Source organism: Lathyrus oleraceus, chromosome 7 (genome assembly GCF_024323335.1).
Source record: "Lathyrus oleraceus cultivar Zhongwan6 chromosome 7, CAAS_Psat_ZW6_1.0, whole genome shotgun sequence".
Taxonomy (NCBI): Eukaryota; Viridiplantae; Streptophyta; class Magnoliopsida; order Fabales; family Fabaceae; genus Lathyrus; species Lathyrus oleraceus.
The window spans coordinates 439,939,557-439,962,035 of record NC_066585.1 but is presented as its reverse complement, the minus strand read 5'-3'; positions in this window follow the sequence as shown (position 1 = coordinate 439,962,035).

The following is a 22,479-nucleotide window of genomic DNA, read 5'->3' as shown; positions in this document are numbered from 1 at the left end:
AAATCAAAGAGATCGAAAGTCCGCAGGAGCATAATGCATTCCATGGGGAAAACTCGCTGGGAAGACAGAGACTCTGGGGGATAAAATGGTTATGCTTAGGCCAGGCTACGACTTAAGAACTGCTGGGAGACTAGAGGAATTCCACGAAAATGGAAAGAATCAGTCGGGGAAACAAAGGGAACGCCTACAGGTAGATCAGAGTAAAACTGAAACACTCGAACCATGCAGGAAAAGCGATTTCACTAAGGAAATACACACTCAACTCAACTGGGGAAGAAACAATCTTCAACACAGGAGGACCAGAAATATATTATCCACTACTTGCTACTGGTTACGGGGATAATAGAAATCTGACACGGAGGACACCCGTTACCGATTAGGGTAAACATATCAAGGATGACTCACTGAGGGCCGCTAGGAGGTGTATTCATTATCGGCTATTGGGTAAGAATAGACTTGCTGGGGAAAAACTGCAAAATAAGATTTACGACTACCGGTTACTGGGCAAAAGACCAAAAGGAGAGAATATCCTTCACCGATTAAAGTGAACATATCAAGGATAGACTCCAAGGAAAGAAAATTCGTCATCGGTTAGGATGAACATATCAAGGATAGACTTGCCTGGAAATGTTAAGAAGGATACCTGTCATCGGTCAGGATGAACATATCAAGGATAAACCACCTAAACAGAATGTATGAATTACATCTATCGAATGCTGGATAGAATACCATCAAAGAGAATATCTGTCACCGGTTAAGATGAATATATCAAAGATAGACTCCGAGGGGAAGAATAGGAATTACATCTATCAGTTATTGGATAGAACACCACGAAGAGGATATCCGTCACCTGTTAAAGTGAACATATCAAGGATAAACTCTGCAAGGGGAGAAAAGCATGATTTACAACTACCTGCTACTGGGCAGAAGACCGAAAAGAGGAGAAAACCTGTCACCGATTGGATGAACATATCAAGGATTAACTCTCTAGGGAATAAAAAATAGGGATTACAACTACCTTTTTACTAGGTAGAATACCAAAGATGAGAATATTCGTCATCGGTTAGGATGAACATATCAAGGATAAACCTAAAGCAAGGGAAGAAAATATCTGTCACCAGTTAGGATGAACATATCAAGGATATACTTCCCGGGGAAACGTGGAAACGAATCCGCTAGGGAGAAAAAGGGTTACTTTTTCCGGGTATTGGGCAAGAAGTAACAAAATGCAAACTAAGAAGAATATTACCAGTCATTGGGTAATAAACTCTTAGGGGACCAAAAACCTCTATCTAGGTAAGATCTAGAAAGAAACGGTCAATCAAGACTCAACCCAATGAGGACATATCTCAAGGGGAGTGATTCCATCCAGATAATTAACTGGGGAGGAAGCTGAAATAATCATCATCCACGAGGAAATAACTCAATGGGGAAAGGAGAAAAAGTTAAAGTCTTTCTGCTTAGGGGGTTGACACACTACAATTGAAAGGGGACAGACTCATCAAACCTATATGGGGATAAATTATCACCATAGAAGAGAATAAGAATGACAAGAATGAGTCTCAAAGTGAAATGATGAAATAATGAAATTATATGAGTGTATATGTATATGTATATGTATATGTATATATGATGATTATGTTGACAAAACGATCACAAAGGATACAAAGATGTCGTAGATTTGAATCATCGATACAATTCCTGGCCCATCCCCAAAAGAGGGAAACAACTCCTGGAGAAAAGAGAGATTAATATCCCAAAGGCTCTACCCTAGCTGGGGAAGGATGAGATCTGTTGAGAAAAAACGTTATCAAGTCTACGGGGAATTTTTAGGTTAACACCATATCAAATGGGAGACAACCATGTAGGATGATAAACACAAATAACTGCTCTGAAACCAGGAGGAAACTCTAACTAGGAGCGGATTTGATGGCGACTGGTGAGGAAAACAAAGTCCTACCGGAACCATGTGAACTGCTGCACCAGAGTGTTCGAGTTCTGCTGGAGACCAAATATAAATTTGGCTGGGGAATAATCAACCAACTCAGCTGGGGATAACAGAGAAAAATAACCGCCTGGAGAAATCAACAAATATCGAGTGCTAAATGTAACACCCCAAAATTTGCCCTCCTCATTCATGCATTCATTTAGCATTTCATATTGCATTTCATCATGTCAATCAGAATTAGATCCGAAAAAAAAAAATAAACGAAAAAAAAATAAACGAAAATAATTTTTTACAAAAAAAAAATATAATAAAAATTTTTAATTAATTAATTAAATAAATAAAATATAATAAAAAATTTTGGACTTGGACCTTTCTCAAAAGCCCACTAAGCTACCAATATTAGCCTATAAATACTAGAGTTTCATTGAAACAAAAGCCACACAGAAGAGGAGAAGAAGGAAGAGAAGCAAAATACTCTGAGGTTTCCTTGGAACAAAACCCTGAGGAAAAAGATAGTGAGAGAAGACCTAACGGAGTTCAGAGCAGCCTCCAAACCCCGAAGGGAACTCAACTACACAGAATCACCTCTGTCTCACATAAACCCTGAAGATTGTTTTGTAAACCTCACGGGTGCAACTCAATTTCAATCAAGCTCTCCAATCAGGTTTGCCTTTATTCCCATTACCTTTTGCTTTGAAGTTGAATACTCTGAATGTATGAGGTATGATGGATGAATTTCATTAGGTTTTTCGCCCATGGGTTTAATATGTATATGAATGTATAAACAATGCCTTGAATGTTTAACCGTTTAATTTTTGAGTGTATGCCACAGGGTTTGAGGTTTCTGAAACCATACTGTTATTCATGAAAAAAATGCTTATGGTGTTTCACTAACCCTTTTGTTGAGTTTTTGTGAGGGCTCACATGACTTTTGCAGGGATAACTTGCATGGTTTCCCACTTTATTTGTGGGATAACCCCTGGAGGTTCATTCCGATTACCTGTACTGACCTACTTTCTTTGATGATGTTAGGTTGGAAGGATCTCAGGGTTTCCCATTCCTCTAATTGCTGTTACTTCGGATCTTTATCCGCGTGGTACTTTTACATTTTTCCCGCATTTTACTGCTTTCCTAGCTGGAAGACCTCGATAGGAGGCAATGTTTTGTGTTTACCTCAAGATACATGTTTTGTGTTTTGTGTTCGTATCCCTGCAGGTAGCGCGGTTCCTTCATCAAGGACTGCCTTTTTGCCCTCGAGCATCCCAAACCCTAAAACCCAAAGCAACACGTTAACTCCTTCTACTACAGGCGAGTAAGTCTCCAAAGGTCGAGCATCCGGTAGATTGCGTAGTAACGTCGTTCGTCCAAAACCCAATCCATAACCCCGTAGTTAGCCGAACTACGGCTTGCTCTGATTCTCATTCCAGATGAGATACGTAGGCATAAGACGCGATGTCTTAGCGAGCACACATCCCCCAACCCATAGGTCAGCCGAGCTACGAAGACTCTGATTCTCATATTCAGATGAGATACGTATGCAGTGGATGCGACATCCGCGCGAGTCATTTTCATTTAACCCATTTTTTTTTGGTAAACAGCACGAGATAAAGCCACACCCTTTAGACAAGAACTACAAAAGTGGATCCCGTAGAGTACTACGGATGCGTAAGGGTGCTAATACCTTCCCTTCGCATAACCGACTCCCGAACCCAAGATTTGGTTGCGAGACCCTGTCTTGTCCTTTCCTTTTTCAGGTTTACTTCGAGCGTTTCCTTTCCCTCCTTTGGGATGAATAACGCACGGTGGCGACTCTTCTGTCTTTTTCTTTCGCCGGTTGTTTTTTTTTCGCACTGTATTTTTCAGGTTGCGACACTAGACAATGTTGTTGGGGATGAAAGAGAAACAGCGCCTACTGCTTGGGGAGAACCAAATATGCTCCACATTTAGGGCTTACTTCCTTCAAACCGTTGTTGATACTCCTTTTTTAAATGAAATCAATTGCTTAAAATTTATGCTTTTATATGTTTAAGAAAAATTGATTTGGATTTTAAAATTTTAATCTTCAAAAATGATCACAATAAAATTTAAAACTATTTGGCTAAATTAAATAAGAATAGAAACAATTGGATAAAAGCTCAACTTTATTTAATAGAATGGTAGTCTGTAAGTGACAAGACTCCATAGATCTTTACAAAGTTGAAAATTCTAATTTACAAGAAAACGGGTTACATTGAATACAATGATCACAAATCCTTCTACTAGGGATTAAAACCGACCATTATGCTCACGAACGTCTTCAAAACTGAAGATCAGCAGGATACAGTTACTTGCCATAATCCCTAATTTTTGCATAAATTGCCCCAAGATGGAGTGTAGCGGTAAATTCATGATCATCAAGCTATGGATAAGCTAGACATCAAATAACAAGAGTCGACACCGCGCTTTTATTGTTTCCAAGGGAAAAGGGAAAAAGTACGAACAAAACCCAAAAGTAAGAAGTTTTCAAATTAAAACTAATAAAATGTCAGAGATTACAGGTAAGGGGGTTGGTTACATAGAGGGAAGGTGTTAGCACCCAAAGTGTTCTAGGTACTCCTAGGGAGCCCTTTTTGTGTGCATATGTATTTGGTATAAAAATGATGTTTACAAACAAATAGAATGGGGGGATGAGAAGAGAATTCATTAATTATATTTGTGTTTGACAAGACCTTCGGACTTGTGCCTACGTACCAACATAAAAATGAGGGATCAAAACCTCGTAGTTTGTGATACAAATTTCAAAGTGGATGCATTTCTTTTAGAAAAAATTAGGTTTGAAAGGCACAAAGGCCTAAAAATGGTTTGAATGGGTTAGTTCTTTTTGGCTTTTCTGAAAGTTTAAGTCAATTATAGTTAAGTTTATTTACAAATTTGGTTTTAAGAAAAGAAGTTTGAAAATGCAATGGCATAAGGCCAAAGTTTCTATTCTTTTTTACAAAGTGGTCAAAGTTTAGAACAGAACTAGTTCAAATAAAGAAAGTTTTAAATGGAGGGAGAGATTTTGAAATTAAAGAAATAGGGAGAAGATGAAGAGACTAATCCTATGCACAAAATTAGAAGTTTAGAGTTGAAAAGATCTGACTGATGGGTAGCAATCCAATAGGCAAGAATGTCATATAGAAACCCAAAATTCCCTTGGATATTAGAATCAAGCAACACACAAATGCACAATTATATCAATCTTGAAGAGCAAGGCATCAAATAAAGATAGCCCCATACAAGCTTAGCCACTACAGGATATTCTTCAAATTAGCTCATGCAACAGATGAATTCCACAAGTCACAGGTTCAAAATAATAGCTTCACAGTGATCATGTTGCAGATGAACTCAAAGGGATCTTGAATGATGTATCAGAAGATGTTTAAAATTGCAATCACCTGGTTACACAAAAGTTGGCATTGACCAATTCTTTTAGCATAGGAATGTTGCCTAAGTTCTGAGTCCAATTGTCCAAGATCAAGCCAACAGTCCACACAAAAGTTTTTTAGAGTTTTTGTTGTTATTATGTACATTAATGGTCAAAGACCACACAAACAAGCAAAGTATGCACAAACAAGATATATCACACAATATGGTCCAAATGGACAAAGAGAAAATTGCATTAACATAAACAATTAGAATGATATGAACAATGGCAAATGAAGTAGAGTGCTAAAAGTAAATTGCATTAAAGTAAAAGCTTGAAATTAAAAGTTAGTAGTTAATTGGTTAGAAGTTAGTATTGTTTTGCTTTTGCTTTTCATTTCAAGTCATTCTTTGGAGAACACTCAACTTACTTATCACAATCATGAATCCTTGAACCAAAACATCTTCCAAAGGAAGGAAAGAAGGCCAAGTTTCCACACAATACCATGAAAGAGGGGAGACTTACAATCTCACTAACTAGAATGCTTATGCATTTTATGTCACAAATTTAGCGCTATGTTAAGCAATCGTAATTGGACTTATGTAGAAGTCACAACTATTTGAGGCCGGAAAATAGAATTTTGGTGTTAATGCATGTTAGAGACATAGTATAATGGACTATGCTCATGAAACATACCACACACAAAAAGAATATGCAAATGAGGTGGCCTAATCTCATCCATACTTATGTCGATTTTTCAATCAACTAGCCTTAGGACTTTGAGATATCATAGGCCAAATGAGATGAATGCATAAAGAAGGGGAATGAGATGAAGAGGGAGGGGAATGGATCAAAACTCAAATTGGTCAAAGGAGGAATTTTATCAAATTAATATCAACCTTAACCAAGGCCCAACAACAAGAGTCAAACTCAAACAAATCATCACAATTGGTCAACACAATTAATTGGCATTTATTCAAATTAAAAAGACTAAAATAAGGCATTTAAATTAAATATAGTTTGTCAAATTCCTAAAACCTCATCAAAACACCAAAGAAATGGCCATGAGATTTATCATAGGTCAAACAAGGTCAAAGGACATTGGAGAGAAAATTTCAGAATTTTTAAAAACTTAAAAGTATTTTTAAACAATTAAAAATAATCACCAAATCAATTAAATCATGAAAAATATTAATAATGATCCAAAAAATAATTTTAATTCAGAATATGAAAGAGGAATTTTTTTGAATTTTTTTTGTGAAACTTTCATATTTTTTGGATCAATATTAACATTAATATGAATTAATGAAAATAAAAGGAATAAAACAAAAATCAGAAAATGTGAAAAAACGTGAGCCACCTGATCTCCCTCATTAATTGAGGTGGCAGATCAAGTGGCCTAGAACGTGTGTTCCATGATGCACTGCAGTCGACGCGGCATAGGCTTGGTAATCACAATGGACGCATGAGATTAAAACATTTTAAAACAGATCAATGGTTCTGAACACTTCCAGCGCATCGCCGGAGTCCAAAGGTCGGTCATCTTCTCCGATGACCCTGACCGGACTTGTTCACTCATCACCATCAAGAAAATGAAACAGGAGGACATGATCTGAAAGAAAAAATGGCGTAGAGCACGAATCTAACCTCAATTTTAACGAACTACACATATATAGAAAGTTATGAGGAGTTGAATTTTGAGGTGTGTCAACTGAGTTGCCTCGATTTGACCTCTAAGCAACTCAATCTTCTTTCCTATATTGGTAGGACTTTAGACAACCAAAGATCCAAGAGAATTGAGTAGAATTGAGTGAGAATCAAAGAGATGAAGTTTTCTAAAAATTACCTTCAATGCTACGCAGTTCTTGATATTGCTTGCACCAAACACGATCTGATCACACTTGAGAAGCTAGCAGGAAGTGATTAGAGAGGTTGTAAGGCTTTGGATCCTGGAGTTCTTGAATCTCCAACAATTGAGATTCAAACTCAAATTTCAAATTGAAATTTCTCAGGTTTTCCTTTAGAATGTGAGGGTTTCAATGGGGGGAAAGTTGGCGTGTAAAGTGTGATTCAAATGAGCACAGAGGTCATGTATTTATAGCATGAATGAATGATATTTGCACACTTTAAAAAACTATCCAAAATTAGCAATGTTGATGGCACGACTGCATGGGCATGTACAGGCCCATGATGTAATGCAAAAAGGTCCAAAATGATTCCAATTGAGGTATGAATGAAGCTTGAATGGCAAGGCATTGTGAACTGAAGTTTGTACAATTTGATTCTTTCCAATTATACAACCATGTTAAAGCTATGTGCAGACGTTGCAAACCTCATCCAAAATGCATGAACTTGTGTTCTTTGGAAAGCTTGGATCAAGGGGGACAAGTTTGATGTTTAAAACTTTTTAATTTGGAGCTTGGAACATGGAGAATTTTGAAATGGATGTTTGGACATTTCAACATGTTGAAAACCTTTCTAAGTGACAACCCATATATCTCAATATTCCACCTTGCTTAACTTTTTATGTGAGGTTCAAATGAGAAAAGAATCTTCATCAAAGTTGTGGCTATTTCAAATACCTTAAAAGTGGTCACCAATTTCATGTATTTTGGATTTAGAATGATATAGTTATGCATTTTTGAAGTTTGGAAAAATCACTTGTTCAATGGTATAGGTCAAAAATGACCTATAATGTAACCTCATATCACATGATCATAAAAGTTGAATTAGCTCTCACTCAAAACATAAATGTTGAAGTAGACATATTGAATTTGATTTTGAAACTTGGAAATATTTCATATCATAAAAATTGAGAAAGTTATGGCCTTGGGAAGTTGACTTTCAAATTAGGGTTTAGACAAAATAACCTATAATGTTTCAACATAGAAAGTGATTTTCCAAGAAAAACTAACTCTAGGTCTCAACATGAAAGTTGTTTGAAATGTCATTTAGAGTAACTTTACTCTTGGAATCATTTTCATATGGTAAAAATTGTAGGAGATAGGGTCTAGGGAGACCCAGTTTTAATTAGATGAATTCATCTGGCCAACCACCATCAACCAACTTGCTAACCTTCAATTCTCTTGACTTTCTAGGCTTATGGTAGATCATATATGCCTAATATGGTGAATTTTGAAGTGTCCCTTGAGAAATTTGATCAATTAGTGAGATAGCTTGTTGGAGAAGTTACTCAAGATACCTAGTCAAACTAGGGTTTCCAAGGCAAATCACCCTCAAACTCTTGAAGAAAATTTGATCAATATAACGTGTAGAGATTAATGGAACTCATATATGATGCTCATAACCATTCTTGGATCAATTAATGGTTATGCTCTTTGTCATGAGGGTATCAAACCCTAGATATGAACTTGATAGATTAATGAGATCATGCCTTACCTACAAAAGAGTTAGGAAAATACAAAGATATATTTTTGGTATTTTGGTTAATAAAATAATAAAATAAAAGTATGATACAATTGCAAAGTGCTTGGTGATCTCTCCCAAAACAAACCCAATGAAAGAGGGGTAAGGAGGATTCCAAGGTATGATCCCAATGGTAATGCTTTTGATGAAATTGCATGAGGGATCTTAGGGTCAAAATGGGGGTCTTACACGGGGTACTCAATTTATCGGAATAATTTTTTTCTGTTTTATGTCTCTAATTTTTGCCTGGATCCCCCTTTCGGGTTTTCAGTCCACCGAGACGCTCATTTTTGCCTAAGCCGCCCTTTTGGGTTTTCAACTTAGCGAGTTGTTATTTTCTTTTTTTTAGGCGAAGTATTTCTTGACTACATCTGCATTCACAGGACGAGTGAACTCTTCACCATTCATAGTTGTAAGAATCAAAGCACCGCCTGAAAAGGCTCTCTTAACAAGATATGGGCCTTCATAATTAGGAGTCCATTTGCCCCTAGAATCTGGTTTTAAAGATAGAATCTTCTTGAGCACAAGATCACCTTCTCTGAACACACGAGGTATTACCTTCTTATCAAAAGCTTTTTTCATTCTCTGCTGATATAACTAACCATGACACATGGCAATCCGTCTCTTCTCTTCAATCAAATTCATTTGATCAAACCTGGTCTGACACCATTCAGCCTCAGCCAGCTTGGCTTCCATCAAAGAACGCAAATATGGTATCTCGACCTCTACTGGGAGCACAACTTCCATGCCATATACAAGAGAGAAAGGGGTTGCCCTTGTTGAAGTGCGGATGGATGTACGATACTGTAAGACCCTAATTTTGACCCTAAGATCCCTCATGGCATTATAACATTGCATTTGCATTGCCTCAAGGATCTTTAGCATCTTGGTTCCCTTTGCCTTTGGGTGGGACTCTTTGTTATTGGTTTGAGATCACCAAGCATGCTTGAATTATACATCATTGTTTCTCTTACATTTGTTTACTAACCAAAAGCACAAAAATGTGTCACTAACATCTTTTGTTTGAAGCTTGAGTATCATCCAAGACACTTTGTGGGTTCTATTTAGATGATCAATCAACAAAAGGGAATGGCTTGAGATACTTCCAACAGGTTCAAATGGGGTTTATTCGTCAGTCAAAACGTTAATCGTGAAGGAGCAAAAGTTTGTTCATGAGCTGTCATGCTCGCTAGGCGAGCAGAATGGATCGCCTAGCGAGTCCCAAGAAAAGCCACCAGAATCACCTACGCTCAGAAGAATTTCTTGAACTGTCGTGCACGCTAGGCGAAGCCCACGTGTTAAAAAAACAAAAAAAAACAAAAAAACAAAAAAAAACAAAAAAAAACAAAAAACGAAAAAACAAATAAAAAAATATAAATAAATAAATAAATAAATAAATAAAATATAACAGAAAAGTTTTGGACTTGGGCCTCTCTCATTTGAGCCCACAGGTCCATAAAAATCAAGTTATAAATTCAGAGTTTCAGTGAAACAAAAGGCAAAAAAAAAGAATTCTATTCCTTTTACCCTAGAAGGGAAAAAGATAGTGAGAGAAGAGCTAACAGAGTTCAGAGCAACCTCCAGAGACTAAAGGGAACTCATCGGCAAAGAACCAATTCCCTCTCATATAAACCCTAAGAGTGCTTTGCAAACCCAACCGGGCAATTCAATTTCATTCGATCTCTCCAGTCAGGTTTGCCTTATTCCCATTACTTTATGCTTTTAATTTGAATACTCTGAATGTATGAGGTATTATGGGTGAATTTGATACCCTTTTGATGCATGTGTTTGACAAGAGGTTTAGGCCTCCTAACCTTGGTTGCTTTTTGTGAATTTTAATGGCATGATTCATGTGGTTACATTTTGATTTGGGGGCAACTCTTGATTACCCTATCATGTGAATCTTGCAGAGATGGCTTGCCTGGTGTTCCACTTTATTTGTGGGATACCACCTGGAGGTTTATTCCGATTACCTGTACTGACTCACTTTCTTTGATGGTGTTAAGCTTGGAAAAGTCTTTGGGTTTCTTATTTCTCTAATTGTTGTTACTTCGGATCTTTATCCGTACGGTAGATCTCTCGATCCCTTTACTTTTCCCGCATGTTACTGATTTCTTAGGTTTCTATAACCTTTAGTGGCATGTCATTTAAGGTAGCGCAGTTCCTTCATCTAGGACTGCCTTTTTGCATGAGCATCCCTAAACACCCCAAACTCATTGATTTTTCTTCTCCTAAAAACACGTTATCTCCTTCTTCTACAGGCGAGTAAGTCTCTAAAGGTCGAGCATCCGGTAGATTGCGTAGTAACGTCGTTCACCCCAAAACACAACCCTTACCCCATAGGTGGTCGAACTACGTTTTGCTCTGATTTTCATCCCAGATGAGATACGTAGGCATAAGACGCGATGTCTTAGCGAGCATACTCCTCTTTAACCCATAGGTAGCCGAGCTACGAAGACTCTGATTCTCAGATTCATATGAGATACGTATGCAGTTGATGCAACGTCCGTGCGAGTCATTTTCTTTTGACCCTTCTTTTAGTAAGTAGTACATTAGATAAACATACACGCTTTTCTCATCCCTTCAGTCATGTTTGCACAAATAACTTTTCAAAAAAAACAACAACCTTTGCAACAAATGTGAAAAGGGCTCCCTAGGAGTACCTAGGATGCTTTGGGTGCCTAACACCTTCCCATTGCATAACCAACCCCCTTACCTAGATCTCTGACATTTTTACTAGTTTTTGATTCGATAAAACTTTTAGGTTTTTGTTCGCTTTCTAACCATTCCCTTGGATAAATAGAAGTGTGGTGGCGACTCGACTTGTATGATTTACCTTGGATTTAGTCAATATCTCTAATGGTAACGAATACCCCGCTACAGAAAAGTGGCGACTATGCTGGGGAAATCACGTGCCTAGTGGGTTTTGCCTACTTTTCATATTTGTTGTATTGTATTGTATATTTTTTTTGTGACACATTTTTGTGCAATTTGGGATTACTGTATTGTATGTAATTATTAAATTGTTTGAATATTAATTCCTTGTATGCTTGGTGATCTTTGTGAGATGAGTTCTATACCCGAACTCGAGTGCACTTAGGATAGGAGAATCGCATAGTCTTGTCGACTTGTGTGGAGTTATTCCTTAGCAAGTTGACTTGCAAGCCCATTCACTTGGTGGAGGTCATGTTGGGATCAATAATGTCACACAAGTAGTTGTGGTTAGACACTACTCTTTCTAATATAGACCTTAGAAGCCAAGGACCTTAGTTTACCAAACCCATCTTGGCCTATTCTTAGGATGTAGTGCGAAAGTCGTTCAAGTGTAAGATTTGATACGATTGTTACGCGATACTACACTCATAAGAGTCTCTCTTGAGAATATTTTTGGAATACGAGTAGTCGTTTCTCCGATAATATCCAAAAGATGGGATGATGACTATGGGAACCTTTTGTAGAACATGTTTGGCAGGATTGATAAGTGTATTGGTGCAGTTTTATGATCCCTTGTACCGTTGCTTCACGTTTCCGGATTTTCAGCTTTTGCCTACACTTGAGGAGTATGCTTATCTTGTGGGTATACCTATTCTAGACCAGTTGCCGTTCATTGGCTTGGAGAGTATTCCTACTTCTCAAGAGATAGCTGACATGTTACACATAGATGAATCTCTGGTTGGTGCTCATATGACTACCAAAGGTGGAATTCAAGGTCTCCCTTATGAGTTCCTCATTGTTCAAGCTATTATATATGGGAAGGCCATGAGTGAGGATGCCTTTGAAGCCATATTTGTACTTCTCATCTATGGATTGGTATTATTCCCCAACATCGACAAGTTTGTGGATGTGAACGCTATTAGGATTTTCTCTACTCTTAATCCCGTTCCGACTCTGTTGGGCGATACCTACTTCTCTTTGCATATGAGGAATGCAAAGGGTAGTGGTGCCATTGTGTGTTGTTTGCCTCTGTTGTATAAGTGGTTTATTTCTCACTTACCTCAGACGGTCGCTTTCAAGGAGAACAAGGAATGTGTACGGTGGTCCACGAGACTTATGTCTCTCACTAATGATGATATCTCTTGGTATAACCGTGTGTATGATGGTGTGCAAATTATTGACTCTTGTGGCGAATTCTCCAATGTACCTCTTCTTGGTACATGTGGTGGGATTAACTACAATCCTGTTTTGGCACGTCGTCAGCTTGGGTTCCCCTTAAAGGATAAACCCAATAACATTCTGTTAGAGGGTGTATTCTTTCAGGATGGTAAAGATCCCCAAGGCTTGAAAGCTAGGATGGTCCGTGCTTGGCGCAAGATTCATAGGAAAGGAAGGAAAGAGTTGGGTCCTAAGAATTGCATCGCTTTGGAGCCTTACACTGTTTGGGTTAGGAAGAGGGCGTCTGAGTATCTCATGCCTTACGAGTATTCGAGACCTACACCTATGATTATGGCTGGACCTTCAACCCTCCCTAATCAAGGAGTAGAGGAGTTGAGAGATGAAGACCGTTCACGTGCCTGGATCCGTGAACGTGAAGAGTTGCTTCAGCAGATTAAGGAGAAGGATGCGTTGATTGAGTTTCTCGAGTATCAGGTTATTGATGACCCTGATGATGTATGGACTTCTCTACTTCCTCAGTCTTCTAAGTTCTGGAAGAGGAAGTATGATCGACTCACCAAAGAGAAGGCCGATATGGAGGCAGCCTACGAGAGGGAGGTGAAGAGGCTTCGCGCATCTTATCTTCTGGTGTCCCGAGCTTTAGATGATTGTTTCTAGGGATCCATAAGACGATTATTTTCCTTTTCTCTTGTATATGATTGACGATGCTGCACTTCTTTTCCCGGATATTATTTGATGAGATATTTCCATATGTGATAAAATGCTTAATATTTCCAAAATTTGCAAATAAAACTCTAAAGTTCCTTTGAAATAAAAAACAAATCATATGCACAAACATTGCATGCATCATATGCATAAGCAGGTTTTGTTTCCGGTCCCTTGCCCTGTGGTCTAACTCTGTGTCCTTCATTTATTTTGAAGACAAGTTGACTCACCGGTACTACACTAGAGCCAACATTTCAAGACTGATGGATCACTTAGAGCAAGAGAACCACGAGCTGAAAGAGGAAGTGGCCAGATTGACTGCCCTAATGGAGTCATTCATGGCTTCCTAGAGCCAATCTTCTCCGACACCTTCAACTCCTCCCCAGAGGACCGTTATCTCCGAGATTGTCTCCTCTACGGTGCCCGCTGCCAATGCACACTTTGTTCCAACAGCCATGCCAACCGGGTTCCCATGGGGGATGCCTCCCAATTTCATGCCTGAGGGTCCTGTTCCTACCTTTGCTTCTCTGCCGGCATCTAGCCCGGTCCTTGCCGTTCCTCCTCCTATCATGCATACTTTGCCCAGGGTAGACGACACCATCTATCATTCTGAGTCTTCTGAGGGTCCAGATGTCTATGAGAAGATGGACGCTATGAACGATCAATTTCTTGAGCTTCGCAAGGAATTGAAAACTCTCAGAGGGAAGGATCTTTTCAGCAAGTCTGCTGCCGAACTCTGCTTGGTCCCAAATGTGAAGATCCATGTGAAATTCAAGGTCCCTGATTTTGAAAAGTACAAAGGAAATACTTGTCCTCTCAGCCACCTGATCATGTATGCCAGGAAGATGTCAACTCAAACCGATAATGACCAACTACTCATCCACTACATTCAGGACAGTCTGTCCGGTGCCGCTTTGCGTTGGTACATGGGTTTAGACAGCACGAACATCTGATCCTTCAATGATCTCGGTGAAGCCTTCGTCAAGCAGTACAAGTATAATGTGGATATGGCTCCCGATAGGGATCAGCTAAGGGCCATGTCCCAGAAGGACAAATAAACATTTAAGGAGTACGCCCAGAGGTGGCGAGAGGTGGTAGCACAGATCGTGCCTCCGCTAGAAGAGAAAGAAATGACTAAGATCTTTTTGAAGACTTTAAGTTCTTTTTATTATGAGCGGATGATTGCTAGCGCTCCTTCTGACTTCACCGAGATGGTGAATATGGGGATGCGTCTAGAAGAAGGGGTCCGTGAAGGACGGTTAACCAGAGAAGAAGGCTCTTCTGCCAAACGTTATAGGGCATTTGCAAAGAAGAAAGATGGAGAGGCACATGATATGATCTCCCATGAGAAACCAAGAAGACCCTTTGTGAGGAGGAAGACCGTGCGTCCCGCCAATAACCAACACCAGGTGGCTCATATAGCACCTGTTTTCAGAGACAATCAACAGTATCAGCTACATAGTAACAATCAGCAACCACATCCGCAATATCAGCAACAACAGCACCGTCCGCAACAGCAGGCCTACCAGCCTCGAAGCAGTAATCAAACCAGCACGAATTACGAGAGGAAAAAGGTCACCTTCGATCCTATTCCAATGATGTACACAGAGTTATATCCCTCTTTGATAGAAAGGAAGCTGATTACTCCGAGAGACCCACCGACTATACCTGTTAACCCCTAGTGGTGGTATAAGCCCGAGTTACATTGTGTTTACCATTCTGGTGCTCCCGGCCACGACGTGGAGAATTGTTACCCTTTGAAGACCAAGGTTCAAGACCTTGTGAGGTGTGGTATTTTATGTTTTGAGGATGTAGGCCCTAATATGAAGAAGAACCCATTGCCCGAACATGGGAAATCTGTCAACATGGTCCAGGGTTGCCCTGGCAAATACAAGGTCAAATATGTCAGTCATATTCAACAGTCTCTGGTCCAGATGCATCGTTTGTTGTGTGACTACAGTCATTATGAGCATGACCATGATAGATGTCGAGTCTGCTCTGTTAACCGATTGGGTTGTTACCAGGTGCGCAAGGATGTTCAGGAAATGCTGGATGAAGGAGTCATTTAGATCCTTCAAAACAAGAATGTTGATGAAAATGAGCCTGAGGTCAATGTGATCTCCCCAGTGTTCCGGATACCCGAGCCTGTTATCATCAAGTACAATGGTAGCAAGCAGAAGGCTTCTCCCGCTCTGATCATTAAGCCTGCTGGTCCTGTGCCTTACTCCTCTGGAAAGGCAGTTTTCTATCGCTACAACGCCGTAGCAGTAGAGAATAGGAAAGAGGTCTCCTTTCCCTCTTCTTCTATTGTGAATATTGCAGATGTTAGCGGTTTGACCCGAAGTGGCCGTGTATTTTCAGCACCGCCGAAGCCTCAAATTAATGCTGATTTTGTTGAATGCCCGATTGGGAACGTTGTGAATTCTCTAAATCCGGCACTTGCTGTTAAGCCCTCCTCCGTACTGAAAACTCCTACTTTTGTTGGCCCGAGTGGCAATGTGAAAGAAGACTGTGATGACATGCTGAGGCTCATCAAGAAAAGCGAGTACAATGTTGTAGACCAACTTCTATAAACGCCATCCAAAATATCGGTGCTATCATTGCTTCTGAATTCAGAACCACACCGAGAGGCTCTGCAGAAAGTTTTGGATGTGGCATATGTGGATCACGATGTCACTTTGGAGCAATTCGATAGCATTATTGCAAACATTACTGCTTGCAACAACCTGAGCTTTTGTGACTTTGATCTCCCTGAGGAGGGAAGAGACCACAACTTGGCTTTACACATATCTATGAATTGCAGAGACGACGCCATGTCCAATGTACTGGTGGATACTGGGTCATCATTGAACGTATTGCCAAAGTCCACTCTCTCAAAACTATCATATCAAGGGCCTCCCATGAGGCAGAGTGGAGTAGTTGTGAAGGCTTTCGATGGGTCTCGTAAAACTGTGATTGGGGAAGTTGATCTCCCAATCAAGATCAGACCAAGTGATTTCCAGATTACCTTCCAGGTTATGGACATTCACCCATCGTATAGTTGTCTCTTAGGCAGACCATGGATTCACGAGGCAGGCGCCGTGACATCCACCCTACACCAGAAATTGAAACCCAAGGACCTCAACCCTAGCTCTTGATCCTTAGTGGCTTGTACAAGTCATGATCAACCTTGAGCCTTGAAAATATCACCGAGGACCCCTAATATCCAAAAAAAATTATGGCACAACCTCTTGAATCACCACAATACATCTCTTGCATATGAAAACCCTAACGTGTCTGGCTATGGTTCTTGATAAGACTTATGGTCCAAGAAACCTTAATTTATACAATCTTTTGATTCTATGTCTTGCCTTAATTGATCATCCTGTCATTCAAATATTCATTCACCTTCAATTCAAGTAATTTTCAACCATATTTCATCAATCAAACACCCATTTTATCCATGGTACAAGTCATTCGTTTGATCACGAACTTTATAGTATTCATTCACTTTTAATGCATTGATTTCACCCATGGACTTGACCTAAAATCATCCCACCAAACACCAATCCTCATTTTCCATCAAGATATGATAATATGAGCTTCAAACATCCATCATCATGCCTTAAAAATCTATAAATCGCAAAATGGAATTTCTAAGTCATGTTGGTTTGTCACATTTTGGCAAGTTTGGCCTACCATTAGGCATGGCAACATAACCCGTACCCGCGGGTGCCCACCCGAACCCGCCCCGAAGTTGACGGGGAAAACCCGCTTTGACTGGGTTTGGGTTTAGGTTTGGGTTTTTCCTGATTATAAAATATGGGAATGGGTCGGGTAATGGGGACACTAGTACCCACCCCAAACCCGCCCCCGAACCCGACCCGTTAATTTTATTATGTACATTATTATTATTTAAAGATAATTTAGAATATTTAATATGTGGTTAATGTTTTGATATTTAATTTGAATTTATTATTTAAAATATTTGAAATGTATGTATATAATTTTTTTAGAATGTTTTATTTTATTATTTGTAATTTAATTTTATTTTAGAAAAAATAAATATTTTTATTAAAAAAATTGATTTCACTAAATGAATGGTGGCAGGGCGGGGATACCCGAACCCAACCCGAACCCGTTTGGGACGGGTTTGGGTTTCGATTCTCCATCCCCGTTTGGGTTTGGGGCGTGTAACGGGGATTGTTTGGGGATTCAGGTTTGGGTTTGAGGGAGGTAAAAACCGTCCCTGACCCGCCCCATTGCCATGTCTACCTACCATTGTGTCCAAACCCCATAACGTTTTCACCTTTATAGATTTTCAAGATCTTCTTTGAGAAAAATATGATAATTGAATCCCTCTTCAACTTTATTTCAAGGTCCAAGACCTAATTCATTGAGCAATGGCCTCAATATTTGGATTGGCCAAGCTGGTCAAGATGCCTAGCCAGACCTAGAATCCTGCTCATGATCCCCACTTTACCTTATTCCCATTTCCAAACCATAACTACTTTTCACCTGGTTTTTTTTTGAATTTGATCAAGGGCATGGTAAATAATATTTGGCATAAGTTTCATGCAAAATGCATGACCAATTTCATTTGGCCCATGTTCAAAGTTGCTGACTTGCCATTTTGCACAAACCATACCACACTTAACCAAATTATGCATTAAATTGTTTTAAGTCCCCAAACCACATTATCATGATCCCTTTTGATCCCTAGCACATACTAAAACATTCCAAGACATGTTTACAAGTCAACTTGGTTGGAATTAGACCCCATGTGATCAAACTCGAAGCAATTCAAAAAGTCATAATTTTCCCAAAATGGCAAAAGAAAAACCTCAAAACGTCTATGATCAAATCCCCCTTGTCCCTCACTTTTTATGCTAGGATGTAAACAAACTAAGTAGAGGGAAGAACCAGGTCAGAAGCACAATAATACATCTTCCACAAGTCTCACTTGAGCATGCATCGACCCTTATCCCATTTCTAAGAAAACCTCCCTCTTTCTCTCACTAAACACTTTCATCACCTTTCCTATAAATAGGGGAAGGTATTCCATTCATTTCTCAAGATTTTCAATCCAAAAACACTCTTCCTCGAAATCGAGTTTTCACCCTCATAATAGAGTTACACTTTCTGAGTTTTGAAATTCTGGTATCAGATATGAGATGTCGAAGGTAATGTCACAACACTAATATCTGAACAATATAAACAGGATAAAAGATAAAGAACGATAATACAAGTGACACAAGCAATTGTTAACCCAGTTCGGTGCAAACTCACCTACGTCTGGGGGCTACCAAGCCAGGAAGGAAATCCACTAAACATAATTAGTTCAAAGACTCTCAGTAAACAACTTCAACTTACAATCTTTTCACCTAATCTCTACCCGTGTGACTTCTATCTAAGAACTCTTAGATATGAGATCCTACTTACTCCCCCTCAATCACAGCAGTGATGTAAAAACAAATATTACAATGAAAGAAGACACTCTTCAATAAAACATACTTGATCTTGATTAAAAGCTTCAACCAAGTAAACACACACTCATGCTTCAAAGCTTGGAGTGGACAAATTACAACTCAAAAGTCAGTCCAATTCAATCATCTATGGATGAATGAATGGCTCACAATACACACAACCACACAAGACTAAAAACCTTATTCTCTCTCTCAATATTTTGGTCGTTATTTCTTGTGTATTAAAACCAGGTTTTCCATGCCCTTTATATAGAAGTGTTTGGCTGGGCTTGGACATCATAAAACCCTAAAATTATTTTCCATTCGTATCTTCTTATGACAGCTGATTATATCTTGTTGGAAAATAAGTCAATCTGGTTTTAATTACTGATTGAATGGCGCGTTCAATCATTACATCAATCACGCAAGGATTAGCATAAAAAGCGCAATGACACAATACATAACATTCAGACTAAATGTTCTGTATACAGATGTCTTGACATCGGGTCTGACATCTCAACAAAATCCTGCACATTCACATTTTAAACACCCTGCGGGAACTTGTTATCTAATGTCAAGACAACACCTGTGACAACTTGTGAACACTCTAGGTTTTACCAAAATTGATGCCAACACATAGAACCAACAAGTTTCAAGTCCATTCAATCTAAAATAACCACCCAAAAACCTTCACACCACCTAACTTAAGCTTTCTTAAACACTAACACACCTTGAAACCATCTTCCCTGAGCTATCCATAGTCATCGGAGTGGCCATCTGAGTTTGATTCCGACCAGGTAGTTCCACTCATCTCCTTCACTCAAATAAGTTACCCTCTTGCTCGAAATTCATCACTGATGTTTAACCCCATGGTCTGAACCTTGATTATCCATTATCCACCATTTAATTTTATTTTTAGGTCAAGTCAACTTTTTGTGTTCTTGAGAAATTCTCCACACTCATAGCCAATCAATGGCTCATGAGTATGTAGATTATAACTATGAAGTGTGGGGAGGTTGAATCCATCAGTGATTTCCTCCAAAAACACGAGTTTCAGAAGTTTGATTTTGGTGTTCTGAGTTTGAAGACGATGTTTCCTTCGCGTGTTTGCATTTGAAATATTTGTTGGCATCTTATGATTAGCTTCTTCGCACATGCTTTTCATTTGTTATCTTATTTATTTATTTATTTTCTAAAGCGTGTTTCCAAACACCAAAGGGCGCTTGGCCTAGTGGATAGGGGTTATCCCCATAACCCCAAGGTCAGGGGTTCAACCCCGAAGACCCTCACTTTCTTTTTATGCCCCTTTCTTTTATATTGCCTTTTTTTTTCTATTTTTCAACCATTTATTTTCATTTTGTTTTTAATTTTTTCACCACGCATTTTAATTCTGATCAAAATATTTTCAACACGTACCCTTATTATTTCCCCCTTTTATTTTATTCCACCATTGGTTTATTTTATTTGGGCTTATTTTGTTGATTTTCATGCCTTGATTGTTAATGGTTAATGAGATCTATTAGGTCATGACCATGGTTGTTTAGGGTTGATAAAACCTTAAATGCTTCAAATCTAACAATGAATGATCAATGGATCATTCATGATACTTTGAGGCATTGATAGGTTTCCTCTTTGAGTCATTTGATACATAAATGAAGTCATGTTTTGTTGTCCCTAACTTGTTATTTCATTTTGACTTTTCTTGTTTCCACTATCTACTAACCTATGATACTTTTGCTTTATTACCTAACTTGTACATAAATCAATCATTAATCAACTATTAACTTGTAATCATTGAGTGATACAATATTCCATTTGTCAAATCATTGATAGACGGACTTGGGGTTGTATAACTTTCATTGTTTCAAATCTATTGTTAGATGATTAAAGATCATCTTCAATACTTTGAACTAGTGATAAGTTATCCCTTGATGCACCATATTTTGAGTCCTTTGACCTATGGATAGATAATCCTCAAATGTTTACTTTTTACATTTAACTAACCACTAAGTTTTTCGTCACTAACCATTTTTATTGTGATCTTATTATTATTATTACGTTGTGCTTTACTTTTATGTCATTGCATGTAATTTAAATTCAAGCACTCATTATTATCATTACTGTATATACTTCTCATTCATGTTTATTATTGTCATTAATCTATTGTCATCATACAATCAAAAACAACAAAAACATGATAAAATTATAAGACCAAAGATGCATCCACTTATAATTAATATTGGACTTAGAGGATTTAATTTAGGACCCTTGGTTGGAGACCTTTCCCTCATATTTCGACACTTTGCCTTAACCTTGGATTTCATCTGTAACTTACATTCCTGTGGTTAGGATGGCATCATGGCACTACCCTAGAGAGACATGACTGTAAGACCATTATCCTTTGTTAGCTTAAGTCACTTTTGCACATACAAGGCTTTCTCTCGGGGTACCTTACAATGAGACCCTTTACTTTTCTTGCTTGGTTACTTTGTATATCCATTGTACATCACCATTTTCATAATCAAATCAATAAACCCTTGATCCAACGCCAAGCAAAATTTTTATAATCAAACTTAAAAAACAATAAAATTATGATTAGTATTGTGCGTCGCGAGCCTAAAGTGGTGGGGAGTGAATAAGGATGGATCTTTCCTACCCTTACTCTGATTATTTTGGATGCAAGAAACTTGGGTTTTTTTGTCTAAAATATTCACCTCCACCCACAGACTTTAGTGTAATCTAATCACATACATTCTTTTCATAAACCCTTTTTCAAGGTTAAATCAACACAATCTACAATTCATTTTTGTGCCTTAGGGCACCACACCGAAAACCCTTTTCTCAAAGGTAAAATCAATGAACCCGCAAACATTTTCTACTTTGAACTAAGGAGCTATGATTCTTCATCACTCGATGAATGATACGTAGGCACAAGGGTCACAATCCTTGGCGAGCACAATAATAAAAAACCCAAATCCCATTCTTTCACACTCTTTTAGAAAATAAAGAAATAAGTAGATACCCACACACACAAACAACTTGAATGGTTCCCATGGATTACCATGGATGTGAGGGGTGCTAATACCCTCCCCCCCCCTTGCATAATCGACTTCCGAACCTAATCTCGATTGAGAAACCGATATCCTATCCTTTTTTATCTTTGCGGGTTTTATCGAATATTTCCCCCCTCTTCTCCCATAGAGGCACTCAAATAAAATTTGATGGTGACTCTTACGTTTTCTCATTTTCTCTTCGAGAATCCGATTCTTTTGTTCAGTCTGTTCAGTTTGCATATTCTGAAACCTCGGCAGTGAAGTTGGGGACTCTGATGGGGACCCGGTTTCTCTAAGAAAGTATAGCCTAGTTTAGGTTTTTCTTTTTTGCGTGTGTGGGGTTCATCCGCTTATTTATTTTTTCCTATCTTTATTCTTTTATTACTAACTGTATATATAATTTTT